The sequence below is a fragment of the Protobothrops mucrosquamatus genome, unplaced genomic scaffold, assembly GCF_001527695.2.
Source record: "Protobothrops mucrosquamatus isolate PMUCROS unplaced genomic scaffold, P.Mucros_1.0 scaffold1, whole genome shotgun sequence".
Lineage (NCBI taxonomy): Eukaryota > Metazoa > Chordata > Lepidosauria > Squamata > Viperidae > Protobothrops > Protobothrops mucrosquamatus.
This window is the reverse complement of record NW_015386388.1, coordinates 4455657-4474160: the sequence shown is the minus strand read 5'-3', so window position 1 is coordinate 4474160 and position 18504 is coordinate 4455657.

Sequence of the window (18504 nt, the reverse complement as noted above, 5' to 3'; positions counted from 1 at the left end):
CTCCATAGATGCAGCAGTTTTTCTTGACGTGCAAATATTAGTTTTGCACAGAGGCAGGAAAGGAAGAGTTACAATCCCATAACAACAAAAAAACAGCAACAACACCTGCCACTGATGAGGCATGCTTCTAGCTTATATTTACATAAAATTTCATTCCTATTTTTGTCTGGCTTTTTTTTTTTGCCCCTCAGTTATAGAACTCATTAACTGAAAAACTAGTAAGAAATATTATTTTCTTTCCTTTCTTCTGGAAGCAGGGACAGAGGGACAGAGATTAGAAAAGAATAAAGCCAATAATGAGACTTCAATCTTCAACCACAAGTCAATGGTCATTTCCATTTATCATGCTGGGATCACTGAAAAACTCCCCTCCTATATGAATCACTAGTTCCCAATACTAGTTCTTTTAGAAATTGTATTGATGAGAATTATCAAAGCTGGCTTCGATAATCCAGATGACCATAAAGCAATTTTGGAAAGATTTTGAGTTTTCAGACAAATGACAGATAGGGAAAAGCTCAAATATTGAAAACATTTTATGCCCTGCTTTCCATCATACAGTTACAGCAATGGAAGAAACACCACAAACCAAGGACTAGAGATATCCAATAGTTTGAGGGGAAAAGTAGGCCTTTTCAAAAACTGAAAATTTTCCCCACAGAGAGCATCAATCTCTATATTCTCAAATTGTAATGTTTTGTAAATATATCCTATCTACTAACCCAATTACAGCAGAATATTACATTTTTTCAAAGCTACTTATAATTCTTAAACCAAAAGGGACAGTCTATCTTTTAAAGCTTGATTGTACACAAATGATGTATGTTATATACAGTATATATATATGTATGAATCTTTTCTCAACCCTTTCTCATTTGCTGCATTTTAGAATTACTTGTAAATGTGTTTTTCTATATCAGACACATTGCAGGATGATGTACATTCATGAATGCCTATTATACAACTTATTCTTCTGATCTGATCTGTATGCATATTAAAAGGAAGATAAGATCACATGTAATCAAGGTTTCAGATTTTCATTTCTAGAAAAAAGGATGCCACAGCTCAAGTCTTACTCAATCTTTTGATTTGGAAGAGCATTGCACCCCACAAATACATACACACACAGAGGGAGAGGGAGAGGGGGAGGGGGAGGAGAGAGAGAGAGAGAGAGATTTGATCTTTCTCTGAAGCAACAGAACCCCAATTTGCACCTCCATCTATAATGATTACCCTCCAAATATGACATTGCTCCTTAAATAATGCTTCCTAAAATCTTCCAATTTCCTTAAAATTTTGGGTTTATTTTCTCCTGGAGAAAGAATCTTATGTTTTTCTTCTATCCCCTTTCAAAAGGATTTCTCACTTTGTTGTCATCAGGTGGCAGAGAGTTTTGGTGTTTTGAGATAGGTTGATAAGTGCCGTGGTTGTGTTTATCTTGATATCACCGTGAGTAAAATATCACAAGTGATCCATCTTATAACTGGAATATTGTAGCCAGTCAAAAAAAAAAGTAACAGTACAAGGCTATTGTACACAGCAGACAAAATAGGATACCAAAAATGGCATCAAACAGTATCATGATTGTATAATATCGCAAGAAAAACAGGGTAACGATTAAATCAAAATCATGAATCTATGAACTAAATCATATGAGTAACTACAAAGCAGAGATGATCCTAGACTTCTCTCCAACTGTTTGGTGGTTCTTAAACTCATTATCATGATAAAATAGAATGAATCAATGCCCTGTTGGTTCGTTTTTAGTGGTACCCCATCATCTAGAACTTGAGACATATTACCAACCTGCCCAGTAATTGGACCAGTTCTATTACAAACTATCAGCTGCATCTCAGTGGTATAAGTCCAGATACAATAGAAGCAGCAGCATTATCAGCCTTTTTCTTATATTTAGTGTTCAACAGAAAGTTGATTGAGATCGACAATAGTCCAAGTTTGAAAAAGATTTCCAGAAAAGCAGGAGTGACACCAGGACAAGACTTTGGGGCAAAAACTAAGAGAAGATCCCAACATGGCGGCAGGACTAGTGTTTACCATATTTGAAATACTGCACAATGTCAGCTATTGGATTAGGGAGACCATTCTGTTCAAATGCTAAATGAGTGTATTATGCCAATTTCTAGAAAGAGTACTAAGAATGTTAGTGAAATACTTTTATTTATTTTTAGATATTTTTAAATTTTCATCTTTATTATTTTTATAAATAACTAAAGGTGGCAAGCACACACAATACTTACTCCTATTTTTCGCATAACCACAACCCTGTGAGGTGAGTTGGGCTGACAGAAAGTAACTGGCTGTAAGTGAATCATCTGGCTTTCATGCCTAAGGCAGAACTATAACTCACAGTCTCCTGGTTTCTAGCCTGATGCCTTAATTACTAGACCAAACTTTGCTAAGAAGCAGAAGAATTGTTCTAGTCCTTTGTCTTGCAGATGTATTAACCACTGAAGAAAAGGTGAAGTGAAACTCTTCATTAACTGCTATAATGATATGAGTTTCCATCCTCACTTCACATCTTGCTTGCTTATTCTGCTTCCCAGTCATGTGATCAAACAAGGTTCAGAATATGAAGCTCTTGAAAACATAAATAGAAATCACTTTTAGATTCACCTATGTCCAAATATTGGCTGATGAGAAAATGAGAAATGAAATTTGCTGGCTATGAAAAAATAGACTATGTATTTTAAAAATAGGAAAAAATGTGAAAACTATCAAGGCCATCCAGATGCATTATAGAGGAAATTCCATTTTTGTGACTGGTTTGCATTGTGCAGATGGAAACAAAAATGAGAATGTTCAGTGATTTGCTTTATGAGCATGAACATTTTAAGGATCGCTTTTTTATTTGAAATGTTTGGGGGTTAAGGACTCAAGTGCCAAGAACCAAAATCACAGAAATGAACAGCTTTGAATTAAATTGAAGATACACAGAGCAGCTTCACATCGTGACAGTGTGGTTTGTTTGGCTGTATCTTACTACATATTACATGAACTCAGATATTGGGGTGGATTAATGGTGATTAATAGTGATATGTGATTTAGTGTGTTACACTAATCCAACCAAAGTAACTGAAGTTACTTTTAAAACCATGGTTAAATAAACCACACATATGTGTGAACCAAGCCACTGCATTTTTTTCCAGAACTATTATGAAGCAGGACATTTTTTTATGCCTATAATTCAAACTAGGCCAAAATCCATTAAACAATGGCATAGCTTATTTAATAATATGTGTTCACCCTGGTGATATGTCATGTATAGTTTATGGCTATCTGGCCTCTTGGGATAAACTAGATAGGAACCACAACCAGATGAGCTAATTCTATTTCACTGACAGTCTTGAAAATTTGAAGTTACAGTCCTCTCCCTTCCCCTCCGTTACAGCCTGAGAAATTAGGGAGGCCTTATCTGAGCCTCTAACTCTGTAGGTTATACTATCTCATATCTGACTGTTCCCTTAGCAGTATTTCTTTGCCCAGTCTCTCAAGGTTTTTCCCACATATCATTACCTCAGCTTTGCTTGAGAGACAAATTCACTCCTCTGTGGTTTATTCAGCAAACCAAATTTATATATTAAAAAATGAGATTTACAGTAATGCAGTGTTGCATTAGATCTGTATTTTGAGACTTGTTTGCAAGAGAGTTTAAAGATAAAGTGGCACATTAAGGCTAATATCACCGAATACTTTTTCAGCAATTTCCTCCCTTGTTTCAGCTTATACAGCTAGGAATGGAAGCACAAAACAGAGCTTGCATATCCAATCCTTCTCTTTTTTGGCCGAAGTCAGATCTGAATTAGTTAATTAAATTGATTAAATTAAATCCTTCAGAGGGGACCTGGCCCAACAGTATTGAAGTAAAAAAACCAACAACGTGAGTCATGCTGTCTCAAAAGGCAAGCATTTGATGTGAGGGTGAAGGAATGAGTACACTGAATGTGGAAAATAAAATTGTCCATTTTATATTTTAGAAAAACACATTTCAGGCTCCAGATTAAAAAAATGAACTAATGCTCCCCTAGCTACTCAAGACGCTCCCTAACCTATTCTTAATTATATTTTTGATCCCCAGAATGCCTCAGAACTCCATTATGACTGCTTTTGCATATCGTATTAAGCAATAATGTGGCTTGCTTAGTTTTGGTTTATCTGTTGTTTATCTGTTCTTCAGTAAGTCAGAGTTAAGCAAGCCATAGCTTGGGATAATAAGCCCAGCCATTGTCGATAGAGAATTATTCCAATGGATTTTCAAAAGAATAATATTTGGGGATGGGAAAATGTTCTCCTTCTCCTGTTGCCCCTTGAAGTGATGTTATAGTGTATATATATTGTCATTTGGGACCTCACAAAGATTTAAACATTGTAGAGAGCATCAAAAAAAGTACTAGTAAACTTTGTCTTAAACTTCAACATTGTTCCCACCAACCAAAATAGCTGACATTATCTCCTAATTCCATTGAACTACAAAACTCCATTTTTGCTCATGTGACAATGGATCACTATGGAAAGAAACCCTTTAATGTTCACATGATGACAACAAATAAACAGCTTATTATTTTGCCAAAATACTTGCATGTGATGGTGGTAGCAATGACAGTAACTTACTTTCAGGCAAGGTTGGAGAACTTGTGGGCTTCCACATGTTGTTGAACTATAAGGGATGTTGGACAGGGTGGACTTTTATTTTTATTATTTATTAATATTTATTCATTAATTTATACACAGCCCATCTTACTGTATAACTACAGTTTGCATTCCTAGATCAATTTATTCAACATTACTTATTCAATTATTAATTAATTGTTTGATTTTTAATAATTATTGTGTACAATGCTTCAGAATCTAAAGAGTCAGGTAAACATGAAAGTATATCATATAAATTAATCAACTCCAGCCTAGGAATTTATTGAACAGTAGAGGGCAACATAATATAGTCTTTATTTTCTGCAGTTCAAAGTCTCCTTTTCATAGTGTGATATTATTTTTTAAACTGTGTGTGGAAATCTATCCTTAGAACATCAATTGGACATTTGAACATAGCTGACAGTAACAGTCTGCAATGACTTTTCTAGAAGCCAAGGCTCCTTGTAACACAAGGACTGTTTCAGTCTCCAATTGGCATTATACCCAAGGATCTTGTAGACATTTTCTACCCTTCAGTCAATTAACATCTGTCCCAACTGCTATTTCCAGGGGAAGTACTGTAAATATACATCAACTGGTAATGTTTTTTCTTGAGCTACCATGCAGGTATTTATTTATTTACTGGTACCTCACCTTTATTATTTGTTACAAATAACTCAAGGAAGCGCCAACTCTGCTCCAACACTGGAGGTTTTTAAGAAGAGACTGGACAGCCATTTGGCCGAAATGGTATAGGGTTTCCTGCCTGAGCAGGGGGTTGGACTAGATGACCTCCAAGATACCTTCCAACTTTACTATTATTATTATTATTATTAAGCGAACATATCCAATACACCTTCATTCTCCTATTTTCTCCACAACAGCAACCCTGTGAGGCTGAGAGAGAGCGAGAGAGCAACTGGCTTTCATGGCTAAAACTCTTGTTAATTGATTTCCACTTTCGAGTTGTCTTTCCTTCCTTGTTCCCATTCCCCATCATTTCTGGCCACCCACACAAGGACTTTAATCATTTTTTCTCCATTATCACAAAAAATAAATACAGTATTGGAAGAATGACGATAAGATGGGGGGCAGGATGGTTATTTTGGGGGGCTCCTCAGTTGGGTAGCTGAGATGCAGCAATGATTCCAACAAAAAGATTTATCCAGTGATTCAAAATGTTGCCAAACAGGGACTGAGAGTTTGAGCCAGTGACTGTATGGCTGGGCTCAAACAAAGCCCACATTGGCTTCAAAAGAGAGAAACAAATTTCTTCAGGACATAGTCAAGCAATCATGTTATTTATATTTTGATTGCAGCTGTTTAAATATCCAAGTTATTGAAAGCTTTTATGATATGATGTTTTTAGTGAGGAGATAAGCATTGATCACAGCTACTGGAGCTTTGTCAATTTTATCATGCAGAGATGTAAACTGAAAATGTTCTTCTTGTCTGCTGCTCTCCCACAATATTTTAATGAGTTTTTGCTTGTCCAGAAATGATCAGATGGTAACCTGAAACACTGGGGTTTCACTTGCTGCCTCTGTTCTGTGGACACTTTTAACATGAACCTTAAGTCTGGATTTTAGGACTCATGATTGCCTGCCTGCCATGACAAAGTACTTAATGCTTCCAGATTTATAATCTAGAAGCAGACACACTTGTATTAGAGAATCAAAGATTAGCATGCAAAGAAATACTGCTCAAACTCCCAGCTGCCAATTATTGTCTTGATTTTTTTTGTATAATTACAACCCTGTGGTGTGGTTGAGTTGAGGAAGAGTGACAGGCTGAAAGTCATTCTATAGGCTCCCATGACAGAAGGTGAACTTATTCTGAGTTCCTGATCCCCGTCTTAACCACTACATATAACATTTTAACCACTACACCATACTGGCTCTCAATTCACTTGTCACATCTTTGAGATATCCTTGTTAAGTCATTGATCATTATGTTTCTTTTACTGTGGCAAAATTTATCTATTTACTACCTTTTAAATGTTTATATTTTTCATACCATTCTATATACTACTCTGACAATATTTCAGTATTTTTTTAGTAATATTCAAATGCATCAGGTGGTCAAGTATAATTAAATATTGCTGCTAATGCAGTACATTCTGTGGATTTCAGAGTTCCAGGTATTGGAACGAACAGTAAGCAAAGAACTATTGCCTAGATATCCCATCATAAGTTTTTGATTATTAAAAAGAAAATGCCAGACCAAGGATCTAGAATTTAGTTTCCTCACAAGGCTGTTTTTATTAGCAGTAAAAGTGCTAGTAAGGAAAAGAACAGGAAATTAAGTTTATGGTTCCCTAGCAGCAATTCTGCCTGGTTGATTATTGGAAAGTCCAACCTCTCTGCCTCTACAGGCTGGCTAAATTTCTCAGTATATCAAACATCTGTGCAATTTCAGGATTTGTATTTCATGGAACAAGCATTAGATCTAAACCAAATTATTGACAAAAAAAAAAGAACATGTACCCTCAAATCTTACTTCGGTTCTACTTTCTATGGCTGTCTGACAGGAGGCAGTGGCAATTAACACACACACACACACACACACACACACACACACACACAACTATATGTCCATAGCTCAATTAGTGCCACAATTTCTGAATTATCTTTTTCTCCTTCCCAAACTCTATGAATCCATTCTTAGTGCTTTCTTTCCAAGAATCTTCTCTTACCAACTTTTATATTACCTCAGCATCATATTGTGAGCTGAACTGCCAGAATTGCCATTGGACAACATAATTTATTACCTCATTCTGATCATTCATAAGCAAGCCAATACTATGTACAGTCTTGGAGAGTTCCAACATAGTTGGTATTTTAATTCATCCATTTCCTTCTCCTTCTATACCAGGGGAGGAAATTTCTCTTCAAATTGGTGCCTCTCCCAAATATGCAGCCCTAAGGTTGATGGCATCATCAGGCAGGAACTCAAGGAACACTGAACACTGAATCCAGTGGCTTCACTATCTCACTCCCCCATGCTGTTTTGTAGGCCCTTCACTATGAAGACTCAATCCCAAAAACTCCTGCAGGTTAGAGATTTCCACTGTCAGATTTTCCCCTCTCTCTTTGAAGAGAGCTTTCTTCCACCTCCAAGGTAGAGCTCCAGGCAGAACTGATCCCAGAGATGGGATCCCAGCAACTACCGATTGCAACTTTGTTGATTTTGTTACTTTGATTACACAGAACAAAGGTCTCCAAACCTGGCAACTTTAAGACTTGTGGACTTTAATTCCCAGAATTCCTCGGCTATCTCCTTGCCAAGTCTGGAGACCGCTGACACAGAATAACCAAAAGGACCAAAACATTAAATACTCTAATGTTTAGACTTGAAATACATCTCATTGCAACTCTCCTTGCAACCATTTCCTGATCATTTTACATTATAGTCCCTCCTGAGTTTTGCTCAGTCTTCATTGCTTTGCTATTTTAATAAGATCTTTTCCATCATTCATGGGAAGAACCCCATCTATTTGTATGGGAATGACAGGACAAGGTTTCTCTCATAAAACAGTAAAAATCTGGGGCACATGAGTTTCCCATGCTCAGTGACCATTTATTTGCGTATACAGAAACATCAAATGCAAATCATCCCATTCTTATAAAATGTGCCATTTCCAGGTTTTCCACAAGAAGATACAGCCAGTGTCATGAGAAAAGCCCTACTGTGTTCTCATATCTAGTAGGAAAGGAGACAGGCCATCTGGGTATACAGAGGGGTAAGGATTCCTGGTCTCAAGTGCAGGCTGAAATACCCAAGCAGCAGTTTCTTAGGGAAAGAATTCCTTATTGGGGAGGGAAATGCTTGTTTGTCTTAGCTCAAGAAGTTGTGAATGGTACCACAAGGAAATTCACAAAGCCCTTCACACGCATAAAAAAATACAGTGCTGGCATTCCTCCAATTACTTGATTTTAGCAATCTATTTAACAAGATGGAACTTCTTGGTTGTTGCCTTTGTAGGTACATCTTATCATTTGAAACATTTGCTGATCAATTGCAAATCCTCTATTACTCAATCTGAGGATCCTAATTTACTTAATGTTCACTTCTTTCTGTTGCTCTTGAGGGCAAAACTGTGGAATCATTAAAGCCATCTGCCAGCACAGCTCAGGTCCAAAATGTTGCTAACGCTTGTCTCCAGTGCATACAGCCTCAGGTCTGTTGAATCACTTTCCTTACTGGAAAGGCAAGCCCTTTTCCACATGCCTTAGTCTAGGCTCATCTTGTATCCCCTTCCCTTTTACATAATAGCTAGCTAGCTATCCTAGGGCCATATATAGTCTCCTGCCTTTGTGAGACTCACTAGAAGCAATGATGCAGTTCAGTCAGCTCCCTCATTGAATAAAATAACTTATCCCCTGGGGGATCTAGACAATGCATAACCTGGTTGCATGACTCATCTCCCTAGCTTGTTACATAAACTGGGGACATGTTGGGAATTGTAGCGGAAGCTTTACATATAATGATATCCATGCTCTTTTTCATGGTCTCTAGAAGGACAACAGAAGTAGAAGTGTCTTGGTCAGCAGCCCAATCTGACATGCCATTGGAAGGCCAATTGTTGAAACATTCCATGGACTTCATATCTCTCTTCCCTCTGTGACTCAGCATTTGATTACTTACAGATGAAAGTGTCCGTTGCTTGCCTTGTAAGGCATTTGCCTTTGAGTTCATTCGAGGTAACAGTGGGATTCTGTCTGTGTTCATAAGAGTTCCATATTTGATGCTGTAAAGTAGGAAAATGTGCAAGCATGAATTCATAGAAAAACAGTGGCCATTTAAACAAAAGCAAACCTTTAAAGACAGAGTTGTGCCTTAGAGTTAAGGCTAAATACAGAGAAAGAAGCAGGGACAAACAGATTACAGAAGAAGGCAGTGACACATAACTTCCATACTGCTGCCAAAGATTACATGGAGGGTAATTTTCTGAAATCAAGCTCAACTCAGGGAGTCTTTATCATATATAGACCCAGAGATACATCTTGTAAATGTTTTCATACATAGGTGTTAACATTTAAATTACCTGTGAAAAACTCATAAAAAACTAATATAAGTATTAACATTTACATTTGCCAATGAGAGAGAGTGAGAGAGAGAGAGAGAGAGAGAGAAAGAAAGAGAGAGAGGGGGGGGGAAAGGAGGGGGAAAGCCCCAACTACCCCATGGATGCTTGCAAGGGCGGGGAGGATACAACATGTCAAGATGACCACCACAGCCATGCAATTAAAGGTCCACCTCTTTTGTATATATATCATGGACACCTCTCCCTGGGGACACCCCTGCCACTCCAATGGAAACCACAGACAATTTTATATCTTTAACATCACAATTCTGATGTTGGTAGAGTCAAAAGAATGGTGGAGGGAGTGAGATCAAAGAAGGATTAGATCCAAAGCATTGCCATCTTCCAAATATTCCTCTAACATGAAAAAAATGTTTCCCAGCCTTGAAGATCAATTATTGAAGATAGATGAAGATGCAGTCTAAAACTGGTAGTCCTAACCAGAGAAGAAAAAAATGATAGATAGTGCAACCAAAAACCACATGGCCATGCTAAACATTAGGGAAAATCTGCTAATGGTAAAAACAGGTAAGAGATCTATTACCTGGAGGGGTACTGGACTCCTATTGAAGAATAATGGGGTGAAGAATAAACTTAGTAGCCCAAATGGTTCCTTTCAAACTGGCATACTACAGAGTAAACTATCTGACTATCTGTCTTGCCCATTTCTAATTCTCCAGGATCAGAAAGCATGATAGCAATAACACTTAGACTTATGGTATAACCACTTCACGGTGCTTTTCAGTCCTCTCTAAGCGGTTTACAGAGTCAGCATATTGTCCCCAATCTCACAAGGATGGAAGGCTGAGTCAACATTGAGCTGGTAAGAATCGAACTGCTGGCAGTCAGCAGAAGTAGCCTGCAATATTGCATTCTAACCACTGCCCACCATAGCTCTTTCATGGTTCTGATAGTCTTGTTCTACTGAGAGTAGGTGCAGGAAGAAGGCTCTGTCCTCCCCAGTTTTCCTCTAAAGTTTCTTGATAACACAGACATGATATGAGAAATCTCCAGATTTCCCTATTCTGGCTGATCAGATTGCTTGGTAGCTTGAATTTAGTGGGACTTCCTTCAGAGTCAGCATGCTTCAGATTATGCTGCAAAATGTCATAAAACAGATCCAAATATTTTGGGATCACTGGAATTTAGAGACCCCATTATGAGTTCTTATATACTATTTGGCTATCGAGACAAATCATTATGGCCAATTACAAAACATGCCTACTTATAAAGTCATGCTTTTTGTTACATTAAATTTATTTGTAAAAATTATTCTTAAAAATATCTTTAATAGGATTTTTGAAAATAGTATTTTATTTTGAACATAAGTAGGCATTTACAGTAATATGAAATATTTAAACAATCATATCACATTATGTTGAATTCTGGTTTTTTAAAAGTGAATTGATTATCCTGCATCAAATAGTTTGAATTCTGCTGGTCTTGTGTTGTATATGTTACAACTGAGTTTTGAGATGAGCAATATGATACAAAAGGCTATGTACTATATTTATCAGCATCACAAGTTGTTATTATGATTCAGCCAATAAACCTGTACAACATATTTACTTTCTATTGTGCAGAGAGCAACTATATCCAGGATTTACTAGTTTTGCTTTCAGACCTACTTGGCACATGAATTCAAGTGAACTATTATGTAGAATTACAGTCCAAATTATTTGCCAATGGCAAGCCTCACAAAGTAAGATCTCTCCATTGTCAGTTGGAATTGCTGCATAGTATTGTCTCCAAGTCAGCTCACTTCAACCCGGCCTCATCTCATCAACATAATCATTCAAAGGCTGCTGAAAGTTCCAGCATTGTTATCCTAATATGAATAGGCATCTTAAGGACAGGACATTTTATTCAACTTGATCCCAAAACGTCAGAATGGGCAATGAAAGATTACTTTCTCATGCCAGACTTTTTTCAAATGGCTCCTTGAAGATATATAATTCCATGTACTCCCATTTATTTATTAGGCACAATCTGGGTCTCCAAGGCCTGTCCTTGGTATCTCAGTTGTCCTATCTTCAGTTAGTTATATCAGATTGGACAGTTTAAGAAAGATAGCACTAGTCATAAGACAGTAGATTCATTTTCTGGGTTTGGCCTCCAAATCGTACGTTTAACTAAATGTTGGCTGTCTGACTGTTTCTGGGTGGAATTGTACAGAAAATTATTCTGGAGGTCCTGCAGTCTAGATCACCAGTCAGAACAGGCTTTTCAAGCATAAAGTTTTGTTTTGTTTTTACTTGTCCCAAAGTCCACCAAATGGCACCAGGCATTTAAAAAAAAGACACATGCATGTTGCTAAAGTTAATTAAAACTAACTAAAAAGTGAGGAATTCATGCCAGTAGCTGGAATCAAGATCACAAGTGGCCAGTGGTGGGATTCAGCCAGTTTGCATCACTTCGGCAGAACTGGTAGCTAATTTTTTATTTCCCAGGCCCAGAATGGACTTCCGGAAGTGGCATCCATACAGAGAACCAGTTGCTCACATATTTGAATCCCACCACTGCAAGTGACTCAATTAAAAACCATTCCTGGTTTTCTTCCAACCATTGTTGTTTAGCCATCAATTTTAGAAAAAGGCACTGCTGCTTTTGTTCAAGGACTCTGAACCTCTGTAAATCATTCAAACCCTCCTCCATAGCATCCCTAGAAAATGGCTATCCAGATTAAGTAAATACTTGCAATGGAGAATACACCCATTTCCCCCAAAATATCTGGCACACAATTTAATATTTCATATGCCTAGAAACATTCTCATGATGTTAACTCAAATCTGTTTCTGGCAATTTCCATTGACTAGTTCTTATCTTGCTCAAGGGAGAACAGTTCCATTTCATCCTCTACAACAGTATTTCACAACTTTGGGCACTTTAAGATATGAGGACTTCAACTCCCAGAATTCTCCAACTGACATGGCTGGCTGGGGAATTCTGGCAGTTGAAGGCCATACAACTTAAATTCCCAAACAATGAACCTATACCCATCAATACAACCACTCCACTACTCTCTCACTATTTGAATGTGTATCCGAGCCATATGTTGATTCTTGAGGATTGCCCAGGCTACTCCTTGCAGTTTGGGCAAGATTTTGGAAGTGGTTAGGCTTCCCTTCTTAGAACTGAGAAAAATTGACATCCTAGAGCTGAGAAGCATTGATGCAATTGTGTTTATGCCTGAAGTGGGACTAGAACTCACAGTTTCTTACTTTCTAGCCTGATGGCTTTAAAGTGCTACATCAAACTGTTTTCCTTTAAGAATAATTATTTTCGTCCCCAAGAAGATGTCCTCTTTGTGGCCAAGAGGACTGGGAGTTATAGTCATAGCAAATCTGAGGACAACAGACTGCCAGGCTGAATTATTCAGATACATAATCATACTTCACAATGAGTTTTAGATCCCTTATAAAATAAGTTTTATTTTTAAACACAGTTATGGTTGGTTGCATCAAACAGGCAGGAATGAGTTTTCAGCAGCTAATGAATCTTGCAGTATCAAACTGACCCCCTTTTTCTTTGTGAAACATTAAAATAACTGCCTTTGTGTTCCCGTAAAATACATTTTACTTCCTTTATCAGTCTAGATTTTCATGGAATAGAATGTAGCCACCTGGGGGCAGAGAAATGGGCAGAAGACAGAGGCAGCTTCCAGGTTTTTTTTTTTAAAAAAAATATGGAATTAACTCACTGATATGTTAAACTTTGGCAGGAGAAAAAAAGTCAGAGGAATAAATACCGTTGGGGCAGAGTGTTCCACCCACACTGAGTCAACATTGGTTTTTCTTTTAATTATCCAAGGTGATGTGACTCACTTGAAGAAAAGAAGGAAGAAAGAGATTAACAAATTTCCTAGGAACACCATTTGCTAATTTATCACAAAAAGGAGTTAGTGTATAAGAGGGACCTGCAGGCTCTAACAGAAGGCTATCTAGTCTAGCATCCGGTTTCTGGAACAGTTAATTCAGTGCCAGTATAGAAAGACTGTGTCCTGGGATGGGGCATTGAATATCAGGATTTCATCAGAAGCACAAATTGAGTTTCCTGATATCACAATGCAATTCCACAGAAACACCTGCAGGATCCTTCCAAAGCAAACTCTCCCCCTTTTCTATGATGGACATTAAAAAGGGACAGAGTGATGCTCCAACTCCAGAATAATTTTAGGTAGCTTTTAAAAGTGTAAAAACAAGACAAAGACTAAGAATGTCTGGACAGAACACATTAGATATACTGCAAAACACAACCGAGAATACAATGTTACATGTTCCTGCTGAGTCCCCTTGCAGGGTGCTCTGTCCACTCCTTACATAGTGCATGCAGTGTTTCTGTGTATGTACCACAGGACCAGAGTTTGTATCTTGTGTACAATGCTGCTATTCAATGAAGGGGCTGGCTTAAAGTATGGCTTCTTAAAAAAAGACTGAACCAACTACAGTTATCAAGTAATGTAGGCAGTGGTGGGATTCAAATATGTGAACAACCTGTTCTCTGTGTGGATGCCGCTTCCGGAAGTCCATTCTGGGCCTAGGCAACAAAAAATTAGCTACCGGTTCTGCTAAACTGATGCAAACCAGCTGAATCCCAGCACTGAGTGTAGAGTTATGTCCTGAAAAGAACTGGGAGGAAGGAGAGAGGTAGGATGGTGAACAGTCATACATGGAGAGATCATAAGCGAAGTAGCACCAAAGGAGCCATTCTCTTTCTCTCTTTCTACTGCTTCCTAAGCCAGCAAAGGTGATAGAAGATATCACTCTTCCCTTCTTTCTTCCAATTTCTCCTTTTATCCATAGCAAGATTTTCCTTGCTTGTTTCTGCATCCATCCAATGTCACTTGATGGTAGAAGAAACTGCCACCAATCCTTTCCTTAAAGCAGAGAAGGGCATACTTGATGTTATCATTTCTTCAATAGTGCTTAATGGGGAACTCTGTAATGGGATGCCATAGGGCTTGAACCTTTCCCCTATCCTGTTTATTATCTACATGAAATTATTGGAAGAAGCCGCCAAGGTCCTTTTCCAAAAGGCAACTGGAATTTATTGGTTTGTTCTTTGAAAAGGTTTTGCTTCTCATCCAAGAAGTTTCTTCAGTTCTTCAGAAGCAAAACGTTTTCAAAGAAAAAAACCAAAAAAGTCCAGCTGTCTTTTGAAAAAAGGGCCTTTGGGACAACCATGACCTGGATGATTGAGAATCTCCATAGATATTGAAAGAGGTCATCTGCCAGTTCAGGATGTGGTATCATTAATATCCAGATAATACCCAATTGTATATCTCTACCACTGGCCAAGAAACTCCAAATAACCCTGCCTTGATTTGTCTAGTATAAGATGGAACAGAGAGAAATTTGGACATGCTTTCCAGATCCTGTTATTATACCCTAGAAAAATAAACTGGAATCCCTGTGGTATCTGTTTCTTGATCTGGCCAAACTTGAAGGGCTGATGTCATCTTAAGAGCCTGGCCAAGTTTCTCTCTGTTCCATCTTATACCAGACAAATCAAGGCAGGTTTGTTTGGAGTTTCTTGTTTCCATCTCTGGATTGCATAATTGCTTCTCCACATCCCTCCTGAATAGCCCATTGCTTTTTACCCATTTTAATGGCTCTTTCGTACCTTTCCCCAAGTCTATATTTTTTTACAGGCAGAACTTCTCAAGTGGTGTGTGAAAACTGCAAGTGGATCTGTATTGGTTTGCAAGTGAGACTCAGACTCAATTATTAATTTGGAATGACTTTTCATTCAAAAGCCTCCTGATTCTGGATAAGTAGCAACTTGGGTTCTCAGTATCAAATGTGGACTTACAGGTTGGGTCTCTCTGGATTCACAACTGTTGCTGGAAGAAAAACATGTTCAGGAGGCCCTTTACTTAACTCTGGCAAATGCACTAGCAAGCTTATCTTGAGCTGAAGGTACCAAGGAAGATCATTCATGCCCTTGCATCTTGTATCTGGATTACTATAATTTGCTTTATGTAAAGCTGCCCTTGAAGACCATCCAACCAGCCTGCATTCTTAGGGATAGTGTTGTTACTGACATATGGTATCCCTGCTATAGGAACTGGACCAGTTGGCAAGGTGCTGCCCTTTAACTATAATGATTGAAGATCTGGATATCTGCAAGACTGTCTTTCCCAGATAGATTCTCCCTACCCCAACCAAATGTACATAGTATGATAAAAATCTGCAGTGCAGTGGTCCAGGTCTCCGAAGTCAATACTGACTCAAAGACAAAGAAACAGGGGCATTGCCCAATTGGAAATCATATAGCTGAGCCAGGGCTTAGTTTTCCCTGAGTAAGTGTGGGTTAAGGGGGTTTAACTTGGGCCAAGAATTTTTCTGCAATACCATTCTTGTGGCTTTGTGAAGACTTGATAAGGCCTGTTTGTTTGAAAAAGTCTCAGAAGCCTTGCTGAAGCTAGGATAGCTTGCTTCAATTCATACAGCCTCCTGAAGATTTGTGAAGACTTAGATATTTCAAAGGGAATTTTATGGGTTATTTTATATAAACTCTTATTTATGTATTGTGCATTGAATATACTATTTTTATTAATATTGCATTGGTAAATGGTTACTGTGTTGGTTCCTCCCCCTATGGTCACATGACCACATTTAGGCATTCAGCAACATAGATGCATTATGGATGTTTGCAGCATCCTGCAGCATATGCCCTCATTTTGCAATGGTTTTGGTGAAAACCAGCACTACTTCCAGTTTTCAGCAAAATGCCCCTATATTGAACAATGGGTTCACTTAACAATCATGGCATTTGCTTAATAACCAGACAGTACATATATAAATCTTATAAATAAACAAATTCCAGAACATTTCCTGCTTTCAGAAATGCTCAGAAATGTTCGGCAAATGCAACCAATATTTCTGGAAGTCCAACAACAACTGCTCTGGACACGTATACCGAGAAGACGCCTATAAGTGATACAGAAATACATTTTGCTCTTCAGATTGCTCATATCTGTCCAAGCTGGACTCTACACTGAGAGTCAAATATGTTGAGAATATTGAGACTGGCATGCATCCAATTTTAATGGATGTTTCTTTTTGTTTAGTCTCATGTTTTTAGACCTGTAATTATCTTAGTTTATAAAAGGTGATTAAATTGCAGAGATTATAATCCATTCTTTGAAGAAGGATTATATTTCATTTCCACTGAAGGAAGTAATTATAAATTCTTTATTTTAAAACCTTTCACTGTCTCCTAATGACTAGACAACTATTGAACCACTTATTTATTTGTCTATGGCCCACCTTTCTATTGAAATGAATTCTCAAGATGGCTTCAAATTTCCTTTTCCTAAATGGTTCTTGAAACTCCAGATTTATTGGATGAGGCTGATTATTTGAATCTTTATCAATCTAAATTTACATTAATTAATTATCAGTCAATTTTGGCTTTCTTTGCAGATAACCTACATTGTGATTAGATATATGCTTCTCAACTGTATTTATAACATCAGCTAGAAAATAATAGAATAACAGAAAAACAGAGTTGAAAGGGACCTTGGAGATATTCTAGTCCAACCCCCTGCTCAGTCAGGAAACCCTATACCATTTCAGACAAATGGTTGTCCAATCTCTTCTTAACAATCTCGGGAGGTAAGTTATTCCACTGATTAGTTGTTCTATCAGGAAATTTCTCCTTAGTTCTAGGTTGGTTCTCTCCTTGATTAGTTTCCATCCATTCTTCTTGTCCTGCCTTCAAGTGCTTTAGTAAATAGGTTGACCTCCTCCTCTTGATAGCAGCCCCTTAGCTATTAGAACAGTGCTTATGTCTCCCCTAGTCCTTTTTGTCATTAAACTAGACATACACAATTTCCTCAATTGTTCTTCCCATGTGTTAGATTCCACTCCTCTAATCATCTTGTTGTTCTTCTCTGTACTCTTTCTAGAGTCTCAACATCTTTTTTATATCATGGTGACCAAAACTGGATGCAATATTCCAGGTGTGTTCTAACCATGGCATTATAAAGTGGTATTAACACTTCACATGATCTTGATTATATCCCTTTATTAATACACCCTATGACTGTGTTGGCTTTTTTGATAGCTGCAGCACAATGCTGGTTCATATTTAAGTAATTGTCCACTAGGATCCCAAGATCCCTCTCACAGTTACTACTATTTATAGTATTCTGTATCTGTGCATTTAGTTTTTCTTGTCTAAATGTAGAATCTTATTTTTCTCACCATTGAATTTCATTTTGTCAGATAGGGACCAGTGTTCAAGTTTATCAAGATCCTTCTGTTCTTGAGCCTATCTTCTTGAGTGTTGGCTATTCCTACCAGCTTGGTCTCGTCTGCAAATTTAATGAGTTCCCCATCTATCCCCTCATGCAAATAATTGATGAAGATATTGAAGAGTACTGGGCTAAGGATACCCCACTGCATATTTGTCTCCATGTATATGCAGTTCCATTGAGGACTACCCATTGAGTGCAGTTGGTCAGCCAGTTACGAATCCATCTGGTGGTGATGTTGCGTAACCCAGATGCTGAACTTAGATGGAGGCAACATTTTATGGTGGTTTCAATCATATTTCAGAGAATGTTTCCAGAATAGGATTGCTGGGTATATATTTCTCAGAACTATCTGTTCTAATCCATGTGGGTTCATTTACATAGATTCAATGAAGAATTCATCCACAATTTTTGGGTTCAGTTATATCACTAACTAACAATCTGAATTGGTCTCTCCACATGCCATCCTTAGTGAAGAATGAAACCAGTATCTGCATTTCCTGTGTCGGAT